The 16298-nt window shown below is 43.8% G+C and overlaps 1 protein-coding gene across 1 annotated transcript in view; it reads right to left on the minus strand.

Moving 5' to 3' along the window:
• The window catches only part of WNT7B (Wnt family member 7B), a 71732-nt gene that overhangs the window by 35361 nt on the left and 20073 nt on the right, over nt 1–16298 (minus strand). The gene's annotated exons all lie outside the window — the stretch shown is intronic.

Consider the following 16298-nt stretch of genomic DNA (forward strand, 5'->3'; position numbering starts at 1 on the left):
TTAGTGTTAAGAACTTCCCACTGGAAATGCTCCTTTTGGAAAATGCTGACTAAGCAAAATTAAATAATTTCATCGGAATTTATCAACTTCATCACAAAGGTAACTGCAAAATTACATCAATGCTCTATTCCAATGAAATCAGAGTATTGCATTTTGCCATTTCAATGAACTACAGCAAAGCCAGAGCAAAAAGGGTGAAATAGAGAACTCTTCCCAGGGCAAGATGAAATATTGCTATTACTGTGGAATGGAAATCCTGACTCACCCTACCTTTAACAGGTATTTGTGCATCTTTTCCAAAGTTAACAATCCATGAGAAATGCACCAGTTACGGGGTTTTATTTCTGGCTTGCAGGGGGTTAGAGGTATGGAGCCAAGGTATCACAAACCCAGAGCATCTCTGTGGTGCTGCCTATCAAACAAAAATGGGAACAAAATGCAGTTGCAGCTCTGTCCACTTGCAGTGTTTGGAGCAGGAGCACTCAGACCTGAAGCTTTAATCCATGTTCTTGTGGGTACTGAGCAACAATAGGAGCATCAATTGGAAGCAGAGAGTCCTCTAGATTCATGCAGGTTTTGAGCTAAGGTTTTTTTTTCTGGCAAAAAGTGTTTCTCCACTTTAAAAAAATGAATAAAATATCTAAATTATGATGTCTTTAAATCAGGACTTCCCAAGAGATACGATAACCTTAAAAAAAATATTACGAGTTGGATGTAGAGATAAGATTCTCTATGCAATGGCTTATGACCTTTATGGTCTTTATCTGACAGTCCTTGACTTACTGAGGCTATGCCATCAATTTACTGGCAAAAATTATATATAAAAATTGTTTGTATATGTGATATAAATATTTTTAAAACACTAAAAACTGATAAAAACAATGAGAACTTCCTGACATGATTTTTTTCAAACTGGTGAGCCTCCACAGTTTCCACTAACTATTATCTCAAGTTAGTTGAGCAGCAAAACCTTATGACTTTCAAAACAAAAGAAAGCAAGAAAAAGTTGGCCACAGCATCTAACCCACGTATAATTTTCAGTTTAGTTGCTTCCTCCATACACATCACTACTCTCTCATAATTAGGTTAAAGAGTGTATTCTTTGGTCTCCCATTGTTTTTGGAGCAGGCCTTGGTCAAAGTATTTCAATACAGTGGGTCAGTTTATTCATCCAGAAAATAAGCATGATCATATCTGCCCCAGAAGGTATTGTGAGGATATTGTAATTATTATGTGTTTGTAAAGTGCATTAAAACAATTAAACTGCAATTATTGGGGGTGGAGGGTCTTAGTTTTTCTATTATTACTTCCAGGAACTTCCCCCTCTCCGGCCTGAACTTACCAGCATATTCCCTCAGACTTGTTTAGCCTACTTTTAAATTATTACTACCATTCCAGTGCCAGAAAAAAAGCTGAATCATGACACTGAGGTTTTGGAAAACTTTATTTATATTAAAGAAATGCACCCAGCAGCATTTCAAGCTTCCTCTCCCCTGTTCTTGCGGCGTCCCTCAGTGTGTGCCTCCATCACAGGCTCGAGGGCTGTCCCTGCCCCTCGGCAGGTTGGAGGAGACAGGATGGTTTTTTTACCAAATGGGGAATGTTTCACCCCCCATGCCACATTTTGTCCTCTTCTTCCATCTAATCTTTCTCTGCGGTGCAAAATTCCTTGATTCTTATCAACTCCAGAGCACAGCCCTTTGTGAGGGTTCTTGGGGCCGTTTCCAGGAACTGTGACCACCCCACAGCACGGCAGCCCCACACACTGCTCTTGGGTCACCCCCGTGGGTTATCCCATCCAACACCATCCACGTGGGTTATCCCACTCAGCACCATCCACGGGGCTCATCCAGCTCAGCAGAGCTGCTGCAGGAATGTCACAGCTCCCAAGGAACTGCCCTGAGTGTCTGGCACATGCAGAGTGTGCACCTTTCTCCATCCCTTTGTTATCAATCCAAGGGAAACACCAGCACTGGAATTGAGCAATGGTTATAAACAGAGTCACACCCAAATTTAAAAAAAAAAAAAGAACCAAACGCAGATCTGGGCTTGGATAGGACAGTTCAAACTTCCGTCAAACTAAACCTGAGGAACAAGGTTTTGGAAGGTCTGGTTTCTGCATCAGGACCCTGAAACATCAAGTTTTTCATCCTTTGAATGAATAACTAGGGCTGTCACAGCAAGCAGAAGTTTGTGGCAGTGGGAAACAAGTTCCAGCTTATTTTCTGAAATAATGCGTGTTTACTTATGCAAACACAGACAAATCCTGTCACTAAAAAAGAAAATTCTCCCTCAAAATATATTTCCTGTTATGGCTGTACCTTCCCTCCAGGACCTCAACAAGTCCAGCTTCCCTTTTCACACAGCAAAGTGAAAATTATTATATATTTCAAGCAACTCATAAAAGTAAAGGTCTTTGAAACACTTCAGCATTAAACACTAAAGCCTAAAATCATGTGAGTTTTAAGAATGTAAAATATAATTCAATACTGCTGGTTGTACTCTTCATTCATAGTTTGCTTTCTTGATTCTCAATTTTGTATTTGCAAATGTAAGCATTCACTGAACTTGAGCACGACTCATTTCAATGATTTCAAGTGTTATTATGTCCTTGCAACTTCACATATAGGAAGCTCATCACATAAGTATTTTATAGAGAGTCTTAAGAGTCTTTGCACGAGTGGAAAATATATAAAGTAAACCCCAATCACAGGAGGTGATCCCACATGCCCTGCTGCCCGTGCTCACCTGGAGCTGCTGCTGCCAGGGCTTGTTTTCAGCAGGGAATGGAGGGATTCAGGGCTTGTTTTCAGCAGGGAATGCAGGGATTCAGGGCTCGTTTTCAGCCGGGAATGCAGGGATTCGGGGCTTGTTTTCAGCAGGGAATGCAGGGATTCGGGGCTTGTTTTCAGCCGGGAATGCAGGGATTCAGCCGCACGGGTTCCATGAACAGCAACACAGCTGCGCAGCCCAAACCCGGGCATTGCACCCAAAACCTGCCCCGCTGCCTGACAGAAAACCCGCACAAGGGGCCCTTTGTTAGGAGGAATCACCGAGGCATTTCGTGGTGACACTGCGACACATCTGAAACTGGACACCCCCTCCAAATGGGGCACTTCATTAGGAATTCCTGAGTAAATATTTTGACCGTGTATCGGTTGCAGAATTTGGCAGGAGCGTCCCGGGCTCTGAGTGGCATCTGCATGTGTTTAGGCTTTTAGTTTTGTTTTCCACCCCTGGCTTTGGGAAATCCTCGTTCGGTGCGTGTGTTGTTGGAAGGGAAATGCAGTGAGGCTGCTGGTCCAGCCCTGGGGTGCTCTCCCTGCTGCTGGAGCTCCCAGCCAAGCCTTTGGACCTGGGGGCTGCAGACAGCAACGTGTTTGCTCCCTTCAGATGGAAGGTAGAGGTTTCTTGGAGGAAGTGACCCAAAAATAGTGCCTGATAGGCGAATGTACTTTGGTTGTTGGCATGGTCAAGAATGAAAGTGGTGGGATGAGTGAGAAGAGGAATGACTCACACAAGGACGGAGCTTGAGAGAGGAGCGGGAGCAAGGACCCCATCCTTGTAATGCCCTAGTGATGAGGGAACATGGACCCACAGCCTCAGCCTCCTGCCAGCCAGGAGGGACAGGATGGATGCTGGGAAGCCGGCAGGGAATTATTTGGCTGCAGCAGGAAGGAGGGGGGACATTGTCTTACAGTGAGATGTGCACAGGCCAGGGCCTCTCGAGAATTCTCACTGCTCATTCCAGAGCAAGAGAAAGCCAAAGCACCTGTGGCTCAGAGTATTTCTGGCTCCTGAGAGTTATCCCCAAAAATGAGACCCCCATCTGCTTTTAAGTAGACCTTATCTTATTTGCTGCATGACTGGTCCACTGCAATAATTTTTATTAATCAGCCAGTGAGGCAACACTTGATAGCAGGATATCTTGAAGACTGTTACATCTATAGTTTACCTGGGTTCGATTTTTTTTCACCAAAGAAAGGCTCACGGAGAACAGAAAAGCCTCACATGCCTCATGTGTCCTATTGTAAAGACAAATTTACATTTACAGTGGACATTCATCGCCTTCCAGCAGGCATTTGGAATTTTTCATGGCAAACTACTGTATAACGAGGTTTTTCTTTCTTGTCTCCAATCACTTTACTCTAGGGGCATCTTGTTACATGGTGGAAAACACATCTTGTAGATATAAAAATTAATAAAAATAAAATAGGGTGTTAAAATATCTGAAGTGTGGGAAATAACGATTCCAAAGCAATTAGGGTTTCAAGTAGTGTTTGGTTTGCTAAACCAGAGAAAACCGATAGGCCTGTGTTGGAAGCTGCAGGAAGGCAGCACTTCTCCAGGGCAATTCACAGGGCTGGAATATTCCTGCTTTGGTCTTGTCAGTGATGAGGGTGGTGAATGTGTAATTGAACTTATCTGAGTGAACCTAGTGAAAAATGGTGTCGATATAAAATGGTTTGATTCCTTTTATGAACAGAACTTTATCAGATCTAGAAATCCAGCTGAAACACTTGTGTTTCAGACCATTTTTTTCTGATATCTCTCTAAGCACAGTTAGCAGGAGCTGCCAGTTCAGTTGTGCAAACATGCACATTGCAAAGTACCAGCAGTTCCCATCCCTGAACACCAAGACACCTGGTGACCAATCCACGCTTGGCATTGATGGAGTTTGCCTCCCACCCATTTGGGCTTTTCTTTAGCACTAGAAGGAGTCAGGCTGATACCTGAAAGGGAGAAACAGCTGTTTGCTGAGTACCACCCCACCACAGGGGGAGTTACCTTGCAGCAACAAATCAGGGGTTTTGATTTCCCCTGGGGGGAAATGTGGCTTTGAAACACCAAAATGGCTGGAAGAGATAAACACAGAAACAATTCTGTATCATGGAGAGAGAAAGATTTCACACTTCAACAGGTAAAATCCACATTTTTGTTGTTTTTTATATAGCAAATAAGAATAAATGAACTTTCTCCATCATACATGACATATGCATAGATATGGGAGTTTTCCAAATTTTATCAATTTTGAGCCTTAATTAAACTTAACTGAAGTGCATATTTTGGCTCTGTCCAAAGTTTGGCAGTCTGTTCTCTCCTGTGAACAGGTTAAAAGGAGAAGAGAAAGGGGAGGTCCTGCAGGCAAAGTCCAAGATTTAGCAAGACTGTTAATTTAGCAAGAGTGCTTAATTTGTGAGATCTGGTGAAAGTGTGTCACAGCCTCATCAGACCTTCAGGCCTGTTCCTAGAAGTTGGACATTACTATAAAATACCTGCAGTCTGAGAAAGCCTCCAGTGGGGAAAAAAAGTGGGGAACTTCCCAGAAACTGCAGAATATAAAAGATATACTTCATCTGCAGATTCCCAAGCATTCAAAACATTATTGTGTGCAGCACGTGGGCTTTCTGCAAACAGAAAGTCTCTGTTTTATAATCGGAACTGTCAACGCTGGCACAAAACAATGTGACACCCAACAGGGCTATCCATGAATTTCTAAGGTTTCTTTCAGCTGCTTGTTTCAAAATTTTAATTTTGAGTGACGTAAGAGCCCTGGGAAACCACACAGTAACTCTTCTAGTTCCCTCGCTCATTGAGCTTATTCCAGGTGTTCAGAAGGATTAGCAAAAGCCATTTTGAGTTGTTTTTCCAGAGGGAGTTTCTAAGTTTGGTAGGCAGCCATAAAAATTGTGCATCTGTGTTATTATCCCAGTGGCCCGTGCTGGGTGTGTCCCTGGTATTTTGCAAATCGCTATGAGCTTGTGAAAGCAGCTGGATGAAAAACTTCTCCCTCTCAAATCTTCTCTCAAAGGATCCCACACACACATGCAGGCATTTACCTGCCTTTTTGTGATGTGGCACATTGACCCCAATTTAGCTGCTTCTTGCCTTCAAACTGAAGATGCTGCTGCCTACAGGCAGCTGAAATGTCATTTTCCTCCAGTTCTCTTTCTAAATCTAATAATTTGAAAAAATCCCTTTATGGCCACGCAATACAGAGAGTGGAGAGATGTAAAGAGGTAAGAGAGAAGGACTGTTTGGGATGCACAGCTGAGCCCACAGAGGTGGTACCCAAACAGCTCCAGTCACATGCAATCTGTAGGGTCCAGAGGCTGTGGCACACACAGTGTGAGCACCCAGGGCAGGTTAAGCCTGGTTTAACAGCTAAATCTGAGCCACAGTCAAGTCTTCATCTTCTGCCAGCCCCACACTCACATAAATCTTCCTTCACTGCCAACAAATACTTATTCTAATTTCTCCCCCCAGTGCTGTCATTCTTGGGCCACCAATTTTTTTAACTTTTTACCCTTAAGTGCCACACAAATTAATAGAGAAGTGCAACCTTTGTATCTGAACTACATTTAGCTGTCCTATAAAAGAAAAGCTACCAGCAGCATCCTAGACTGTTAGGTTTTGGTTTCATTGCACTGCAGACAATCAGAGCAGCTGCACAGGAGAATTGCTGTAACTGGACATCCATGAACTAAGAGAAATGAGGTGGCATCACTTCCAGCCTTCCTGGGTCATTCATGTCTCCAGACAAAGCCAGAGAAGTGTTGCTGTCAGGCAGGACATGTGCTGGTGCAAACGTGTCTTTTGGTTGCAGGCTGAAGTGCCGTCACCCTGTTTCATTTCCAGGCCACTCTGTACACTCAGGGGGCCCCAAGGGTTAATATTAACAGTTCAAATTGTTAGATCCTTCTGAATTTTCTGTAATTCATAGATTTTCTATAGAAAACTTTCTATCTGATAAACAACTCTTAGAGTTAAGCCAGTGTTTACATTTTTTTTATCCAACTTCTGAGCATTTCATCCCCGGTAAAAATCAAAGTGCCTGATTTTATTGGATTACCAGTGCGTTATTCCATCAAAGTGAATCCCTAAACTCCAGTTTCTCTAGCTCACACACAGAGGATTTGTGCCATATCCTGCAGTTTTGCTAGTGTAGTCTGGAGGATCCAGGATGAAAGTTTACTGCCATGGCAAAACAAACACGTAGCATGGGAAAAACACCACTGTAAAACAAAACTGAGTGGAAACTGAAAGCCCAAAGCAACTTTGAGGGCTGGGTTTTGGTTTCTTTGGATCTTTAATCCCCAGAATGGCTCCATTTTTTTGTCCAAATTGTTCACCCAGGTCTAATGACCATTGAACAGTCTGGCAGGCACTAGCCATGGGATGGGATTAGGGGGTCATGGGTTCAGTCCGTAAGTAGGACCACTCACCCCTGTCACAAATCTACCCAGTTGACAGACAATTCTTTGTGATGAGCTGGCCACCCATTTGGAGGGTCAACAGAATTCTCACTTATTTTGAAAATTTGACCATGAGACACAAACCGCCTTTCTGTGTGGGGAAGCCCACCCCACAGACACCCAGGGAAAAAAATCACAGTTTGTGCTGGTCAGAATCCGTCCTCCCAGGGCTCTTCCTGCAGTGCCTGGTGTTGTCCAAGCTGAGTGCCTTTATTCTGTCTCCTGGTGTGTTCTAAGAAAAGCTTACAGAATGCTAGAAATCTTTGGTTTAAAGGGAAAACTAGTTGCACTGTGTGAACAACATATGTGTTTGTTAAGTAAATTTAATAAAAAGAATGCTTTGAATGCTTTCAGGAAAAAAATAATTTTAAAATAATACCTTAATGCCATGTCTTAAAGTATGCTTTAGACCTCTCCTAAACATCTTGTTTGTTATGCTTCAAAACTTCCTGTCACCAGAAAGGAAAAAAAAAATCCACAGCATTCCTTCTGTCTTACAGAAACACGAGAGTAAGAAAATCGCCCCTTTGGGGTTTTTTGTTTGGTGTTGGGAAAACTATAGCTTCGTGAAGGATCTGATAACTAACCCATATGGTGCTTGATCCTGATAATACAATCCAAACATCACAAACCAACTCCCAAAAGCCAACAAGAATCAGCATCTTTGTTGTAGAAGAAAACAATGCGATCTCATGCTAACCCAAAATCCAGCTCCTCTGGAGATACCAAATGCCTCATTCCCAATGAAAATAGATGCTGAGAGGTGGTGACGCACATCCGACAGTTTGATGTTGCCTCCCAGAGATGAAACAGAGGGCTCGATCTCTTGTGGTGTTAAAAATCCTCTGGCATTTTTTAGAATCAGAGAACTGATGGAAAATCAGATAATTAAACTTGCCTGTGTAGAATTCCTGTAAGTATTAACTATATATTGTATTCTACTCTCTCTGTTTAAACAGTTTTTGTGCACTTGGTCTGTATAACAACCATCCCAGCTTTTTGCTCTGAGGGGCAAGAAACCTGCTGATTACTTCAGTAAATGTGATAATTTCATGCTAAATGGCTGGCGTTTTCCAGTTCAGATTGAAATGGTTCTACCTAGGAGTTTAGATATGGCCCAGTGGGACAATCCCATAAATGTAAAACTGAGCACAACTGTCAGAGGCCTGAGACTGTTTTGGGACTCCTGCAGGGTGTATTTGTGACTTAGTTGCATACAATGCGTACAAAGTGTAGGTAGACGTGGTTTTATCTCAAAAAGGAAAAGTGTGTGATTTTGTGTGTTTCTTAGGATGCTCTCTGATGGGAGAAGTGAAGGGATGCCAGGATGGATTTTGGCCATAGCCTACCACAGAGGAACTTTGGGTGGCAAAAGAGCCAGACTTATGAAATAGGGTTACTTCTGTTGAACTTCAGTTGTGTACTTTGAGGATCTCAGAGCTTTCTAGAAATGGTAGTGAATGAATCCACACTGCATAGAAAAGATGATCATCCTTATTTTACTAATACAGGAAAATGTGATTCACAGAACTGGAGACTTGAAATGAGAAACTTGACACTATAATGGTTTTTATACCATAGACCATTTTTGAATGACAAGTGTCATAAGTTCCCAAGCCAGTTTGGTTATTTAGCTCAAAACCACCATTGTGCTATTCCAGTGAAAGACAAACATTGACAGCCAGTTTCTTGGTGAAGGGATTGTTCTCAGTTCTGCCAAATGTTCAGCACAGTGTATCCCCCACGTCCAAACAATATCACTGCACAAAACTCCAACTCGGAGAGAAGTTCATCAGGAATAAAAATGTTTCCTGTGCCAAAAAATCAGTCACTCAGAAGGAAAATGTAAACCCAAAAGAGAGATCAGATGGCTTGTGGCATAAGGTCCTAAGGCACTGCAGCCAAATAAAGGCACTTCTACTGAGTGAAGTCTGCAGCCAGACCTGGCTGAAATGCTGAAAACTTCCAGCAATAAAATAGGACAGACCAGGGAAAACTGGGAATCTTGGGAGAAAGAGACCCCAGAGAGCAAAGTGCTGCCCTGCATTGTGAGTGTCCCCGTCCCACAGTGAGGTGCCAGCTGTGGCACAGCGTGGGAAGGTGTGCCCAGGAGGGAGGAAGGCAAGGAGGGAGCTAGCTGCACATGGTGGCACTGCTGGTCCTCACCAAGCACCACAGCACTGCCCGAGGGTGCCAACAGCTGCAGTGTGCCCAGACCATCCCAGAAAGGATGGGCATTATGGCAGAGAGGTCTGAGATGCTTGACCTCAGATGACTCAGTGTGACAAATACAGGGCTTTCAGAGAAAAATAAAACTCTGCATAGCCAAGATAGAAACAAACAAACAAAAAGTGATAATTCAGTGTTTGCCTGATGGCTTTTTTTCTAGCTATAAAAAGATTCTTTTCCAGCTCTTCCAAGACATAGTTTGTGTATTTTTTTGCGTCAGAATGAGAGGAGAAGAAAAAATCTGGCACATTTCTTTTGTTCAGTTTCTAGAAACTGGTGTTCTCCCTCCCTGATTTCCCTATCCACATGCAATGACTGCAGTGTTCAGTGCTGAACTGGAAAAGTCTTCTCCGAGGGTGAGGGGGCCATGAGGTCCTAGGATTGTGTGTAGAGACCCTCTATGAGGCAGTGGCACATAATGGCAGCTGTGCTGTTCTGGGCTGCTGGAAATAATCCCCAGGCTGGCCACACTACATCATTCAGAGCTGCTGCTTCCATCAGGATCGGAATCAACAACAGGAAAGCAAGGAGCTGTATTATTCTTGCCTACAATAACTTGTCTCAGTGGTCACTGATGCTTTGCAATGCCCTCACATCCTCATGGGCTCACAAATCTGCACAACATACCAAGATTCCACCTATATCCCCCATGCTCCACCAAACTCTCTGAGCTCCCACAGAAGTAAGCTAATATTTTCAAACTGCTGTTACTCCAGGCTGGAGGAGATAGAGTTACACAGCCCTGACAACAAGGCACAGTAAACTGTTGGGTAGCTTTTATTTTTGCCTTATTGACAGACCGTCTTCCTCGTGACTGAGATCCTTGGGTTTGATTGCAAGCTGTTGACTTGCAAGCTTACAGCTGGCCTGGCCTGGGTAAAATCATAAGGAAAGTCGTGTAGAAAGCTGCCAGATCATAACCTGACGCTGATGTGGGTGACTAAAAAGAAAACATGAAGAAATAGGTCCCTCAGAAGATCTTGTGAGTTACTGCAGCCAGGAATCAAAGCCAAATTCCTGTGATTTCTGTACAGTAACTTTATCAAGCAATTAAGTGTCGCTGCACGAACTCGACACTTATCCTTGTTATCATATGTTGGTTTCCATCATTTCTTCTTAGTTGGAATCAGCTGACAGTGGGAGCAAATACATTCTGAACCTTCCTCTGAGCAGCCTACAGGCAAACCAAACAATCTTCAAACCTGTCCTGTGTGAACTAAAGAGAAGCCTAAAGAGGGTCTTAAAAAATCAGGGATTGAAAATTCCTAGCAATAGCAACAGATGAGAAGTGGTACTGCTAGAAGTGTGAATACTGAAGCACAGAACTATGCAAAAATGTTTGGTTTGAATTTGAATGTGGCAATTAATCCATGACATCTTCTGGTTCACTAAGATTTCAATGAACTTTAGGAGAAAAGCATCTTAACTGTTTCCCTACAATCTTAACTTAGTAAAATTTTTCTCCAGTGGCTCCAATACTGGATCAAAATCACACAATCTGGTCCCAGTCTTGGCTCTGACTTGCTGGGTATGTTTGAGTGAGCCACTTCCTTGCCTTCTGCTGCTTTCCTGCTTCTTTGCATGTATCTGGTTTGCCTTCCTAGGCAGAGTGTGGGCCAGGGTGGTGACTTGCCCATTCTTGCAGTCTCTTCCACGCTACAGACTGAGTGCCAGGCATTAATTTATCTCAAAAATTAATTAGAAGGTGCATACCAACTGACTCTCACATAGGTAATACCAGTAACAAACAGGCTGACAGCAGAAAAGAGAGGCACTAAAAAATTAGAGTACCCTCAGTTTTAGTGCTTCCCTTTGCCATCCAGATTACCCTTTTCAAAACTCTTTTTTTCATTTTTGCTGCAGTTGCTGTTATTCATTTGCACAGAAGAGAGATGTGGGGTTGGTTGGGATTTGGTTTTGTCTCTCCAGCTGCCCAAAGGTTTTTCCTAGCTGAGCTGATGTTGTTGCCAAAGTAGTAATTCTAAGACAAACCATTCTCTTTGCTCCTGCCCAACATGTGTCAATGTTTTCCAGCTCCAGAGAAGGTACATGAGTGTAGGCACAGGAAATCTGAAATATCTCCTTCAGGCTGCTCAGCAGTACCATCTGAAGGACAATTGTCAAACGTAGCTGTGTTAAACAGACGTGTTGGTTACGTGCCCAGGGTGTTGGTGTTAGTTTGTGTACTGTCTCCCACTAAAGACAAGGAGGATGGACTGAATATACTAAACCTCACATTCTTAACGTAGATGCATCACTGTAAGTCCAGCACAAGTTTTGTGAATTTGTAAAATGTATAAAATTGCTGGCTCCCCACTTGGCAATGCCACACCTCCTCTCTGCTCCCCTTCCTTGCCTTCTCTGGAGGGGTGAGCTCCCACAGCACCCTGGAGCCGTGGTGCTGCGCCCTGGTTGTGCCACCACGGCACACCCACACCTCACTGCCTGTCTCCCGGGAGCCAGGGGGCCCCATGCTGCCCTCTGACACTTTGTGACACACCCAGATCCTCTTCTCACCCCTAAAGAGGTCACCAGTTACTCATCTGAGAAACCCAGCGTTAAAGCACGTGCTGGAATGGATCCGGATTTTACATGAGCCTTTCCCAGCATGAACAACCCATCACTGCCCTTAGCACTTTGCTCTAGTGATGGAACAAAAACATGAATGATTCTGTTTTCTGCCTCCAGTCATTGATTCAGACACATTTGTCACAGAAGAGCAAATGACAGCCAAAAAGAAAACCAAAACATCTGCAGTATGAAATCCATTTCTGCCCTATCACACTGACAGCAGCATCCTAAAATACAGTTGCTTCCTCTTTCTTCAGTAACCAACCTCACTGCTTTTCCCCAGGTTACTGAAACGGTGAGAGAGCAATTTAACCCCTTGCTTCCCCTGCCTCAGGTTCCTCCCAGCTCCCAGTCTCCTTGGGTGTTCAAAGGCCAGAGGGTACTGCAGTGCTCACTCCACAGGTTTAGCCACACCCCAGAGGTGTCTCAGAGGGACAGCTCTCACCTTTCCAGGCTTGCCTTGGAGCTAATGCAGGAAATAGGGCTGTTAATTCCTGCTGGTTACAGAAGTGGCCTCCTGGGATCTGTGGGGGAGCTGCTGTCAAGCCACAACATCTATTTTCCCCTCAGCTCCTCAGCAGCTGTGGTGTGACGAGGTCTCCCAGCTAATACTGCTCTAGGCAGAGTTTGGGCCTCTCACTGTGGAGCTGGAGCTGGGAGGTCTCTGTTCAAGGAGCTTTGGTCAACCACTCTTCTGTCCAGATACATTCCACAATATCCTGCTTCTTCAGCCACCCTTCTTCACTTACCCTGGCCTAACACAGCCAAGCTGCTTTCCAGGCACCTTTTACAAGGGTTTTCTCTCTTAAAAAAAACCAAAACAAAACAAACAAAACCAAGCAAAAAAACCAACAAAAACACAAAACTATACCAAAAAAACCAAAACAAACAAAACCCAACAAAACAAAACAAATCAACAAGGAACCGAAACCAAACAAACAAAAAAACCAAAGCAAAATCAGAAATAGCTGAGGCTGATTTTCTTCTTTGAAATCCCAGTCAGCTCCACCTTTGTTTCAGATACCAGCACACACACATACACACGTACCTGTGTTCACACACACCCAGCCACTCACTCGCTCCCCTGCTCTTGCAGGGTGCAACCAGCCATAGAAATTACAGGGTGTTCTAACGTCTTTATCTAAAAATACACCTTGTTTTAATAAGACCCAGGGTTTAGGAGCCAGGATGGATTTAATCAAGAGCCTATAAGCGGGGTGCGACCTTCGGCAAACTTCATGTGGAATTATCACGTAGCACATTTCCATCAGCTATGTGGCAAAGTTCTCATTTGCCCTGGGACTGCTTCTGTTTCTTTGGCAAGTCTCAAAGTAGTTCTTTTTTTTGTTCCCTGCAAGGCATCCAGATATGTGTCTGTTTGCTGTGCCGTTGACACAAAGGAGTCCAGTGTAATAGGCCGAGTCGATGTATCTCTTCATTTTGAGTGAGACTGGCAGGATTAGCCCTCCAAAATGAAAGGGGTGCAATAAGCCAAATACCAGAGTCATTAGAGCAATGCGATGGATGGATTTGAGCAGTGCCTCTAAAATGCCAAACTGTTAAACTCTAGGATTTAACAGGCTTCAATTAACTTGGTGATTTAAAAGTGAGTGAGCCAATATATTATGATATAGCATAGAGGGAGCCTCAGGAAATCAAGTATGAAATAAACTGTTCCTTAAAATGAAAAAGAACCCAAACAATTTACATCAGGATTTCACATCCTAGTTCGTTCTGCCAGTCTTTCCATTCAAACCTCTGTAAGGACACGTAATACTAACTGATAGAAAGCAACTCCACACTGACATTTGCAGGTCACGAGGTCAAGCACTTGCAAGTCAGAAGATGCCAGAAGAAGGGCTGACCATGGCACTGGAATTCACCTGTCTGCTGTGTGGGCAGTGGTGCAGCCTGCAGTGCCACAGCAACACAACTGGTTTTTCCACAGGACTCTCTTCTCCACTGAGTGCACAGGGTGCATGCACTCCCTTCACCAGGAACTGCTTTGTCCTGCTTTCTCCTTGCTCACTGTGCACGCCCCAGGCTGTATAAGCATTTCAAACTCTGTTTTATTGATGAATTCTGAGCTTGACCTTGGCTTTTTTATAGTGATGATCTATGCAATGTGTGAGAGAATCACAGAAAAATCATTCCATAATGCCCCTTTGAGGAGAGGAGGCATGATTCCTCCCACCTTAGAAATTCAGCAAGACCTATGAAGTATTCACTGATCCAAGGGGTTCAGTTTGACAACCCTTGGGACACGAGCCCTCAAAACAATTTTGGCTTGTTGTCTTTCTCACTTCTGCAGCTGGGATTGTTCCCCATTTCAGCAAGTCATATCCTGGGAACCTGAATCAAGGAACCAAATACAGGGAGTAGCTACTAATAACTTAAAAAAATTAGTTCTCCGTAGCAGCACTCAAATACAACACTCAAAAAAGGGTCTCCTCTGCTCCCCCCAGGCAGCCCATGCTCAGACACAGCCCCTGGAGGAAAGCCTACCAACCCAAAGTCACTGGAAGGGAATGCCCTCCTGAGGCAGGGATCCCATAGGAACTGGACTGTGAATTCAAGATCACACACTCACTCAGGTGGGAGCCACACTCAGGATCCATTGGCAGTTGTCAGGAAAAAATAAATAACTACAAACCCAAACTGGGAGCTTTCAAATGCCACATTTGGACACAACTCTGATACCAATTGCAAACTGCTGTTCAAGAGCACTCTGGAGATTAGGAGACAAACAGTCACGAAGGTCAGGGCAGCATCTCTTTCCGTAGCCTCTTTCTAAGCCTCTTCTGAACTATCTCGTCTGAAATTACTGAGGCAGAAATTTTGTGTCACAGAACAGGAAAAGTCTTGACACCAAATCAAATGCATAACGATCTCTCCTATAATTGCAGATGAAAATTCTCTCTCCCTGCTCTGGGTTGTATGTATAGTCCTCACTTACATCTGTGGCCCACTTTCTCACCCTGATATCCACTCTGAATAGTGCTACAGTTCACGTGGAAATGGAATTGCTTGAAAGAGTGTAGGTCCATTATCGACAACTACATTTGAAATTCACTGCATTCTGTCCTTCAAATAAGGGGGAAAAAATCACTTCTGAATGTTGGGAATGCCCAAAGTTTGGGCTTTGTAACATTTTAAAAGGGTCAGAGAAAACTGCATTATCCTAGACATTATTTTGCTGCCTTACCTTCAAAGGTGCACTTCTATCTTTTTTATTTCACAAGGTTTCTTTTGTTACTAAAATCCAAGAGCTGAGTAAGAAGATAGTTATAACGCTTATCATTTCCTTCACCCTTCAGTGCATTTGCTGAAGAAAGAAGATAAATGAAGCATTGACAGGGTATTGCACCCCCACAGGGCCGACCCTTGTAAGAGATAATGTTGGGAATTAAAAGCAGTCAACAGTGGTCTCTCTGCTTTGACTGAGCTCCCAAAAAAGAAACTTTCAGAGTGAAAAATATTTCTGCACAGATTGCAAGCCTCACATTCAGTGCCACCTGAAAACCAAAGCCAGCAAGACACGTAACACCGAAATGAAGTAGCTCTTTAAAAAAAAAAATATCTTGCAATGCTTTATGGGCACTAGTTACTGAGTTATGGAAAGAAAAGCCACTAGAATAAGAAGGGTTTTTCTTGTATTGTTCATGCATTCTAGCACCCATTTAATAAGATATTACCGGGAAAAACAGCACAGCATCTTTCTGGAAAGGCCAATCATGTGCTCCTGCTGCCCATGCCACAGAATTGCTGCTGCTCCGGGTTCCATTATGTCATACCCGCAATGCCCCTGCCCCTGCACTCACAGGCCTCACATCTCCTGCTCCTCCACTCACGTCGCCCTCTCTGCTGCTCTGACCACAGGAAACAGTTCTCATTTATTACTTTCTGAGAATTAGCAGTTCCTAAAACCTCTTCGGTATTTATGATAAGTGTTGGTATCTATAGGATTCGATTGACTCACTCAGCAGCCCTTTGCTCTCTGGTGGTAATTGCCTTCCGCCCACACTCTCTACCTTCCCAGATTTGAGCTCGTTTCTCTCTCTCTGTCCCTCCCTGTGACTCACCCTGGCTGCCTGGAAGTCCTGAGCACACGTTGGCAGCTCCAGAGATTGTGTTACCTCTCCCCAAACTGCTGCCGAACCCCTTCCCTGTTTCAGAAACATCTTTGCTCTGCTTCCCTCTCACCTGTACCTTCATCTGCTTCCCTCTCACCTGTACCTTCAT

The sequence above is a fragment of the Neopelma chrysocephalum genome, unplaced genomic scaffold (assembly GCF_003984885.1).
Source record: "Neopelma chrysocephalum unplaced genomic scaffold, ASM398488v2 Primary Assembly neopelma1_188, whole genome shotgun sequence".
Taxonomy (NCBI): domain Eukaryota; kingdom Metazoa; phylum Chordata; class Aves; order Passeriformes; family Pipridae; genus Neopelma; species Neopelma chrysocephalum.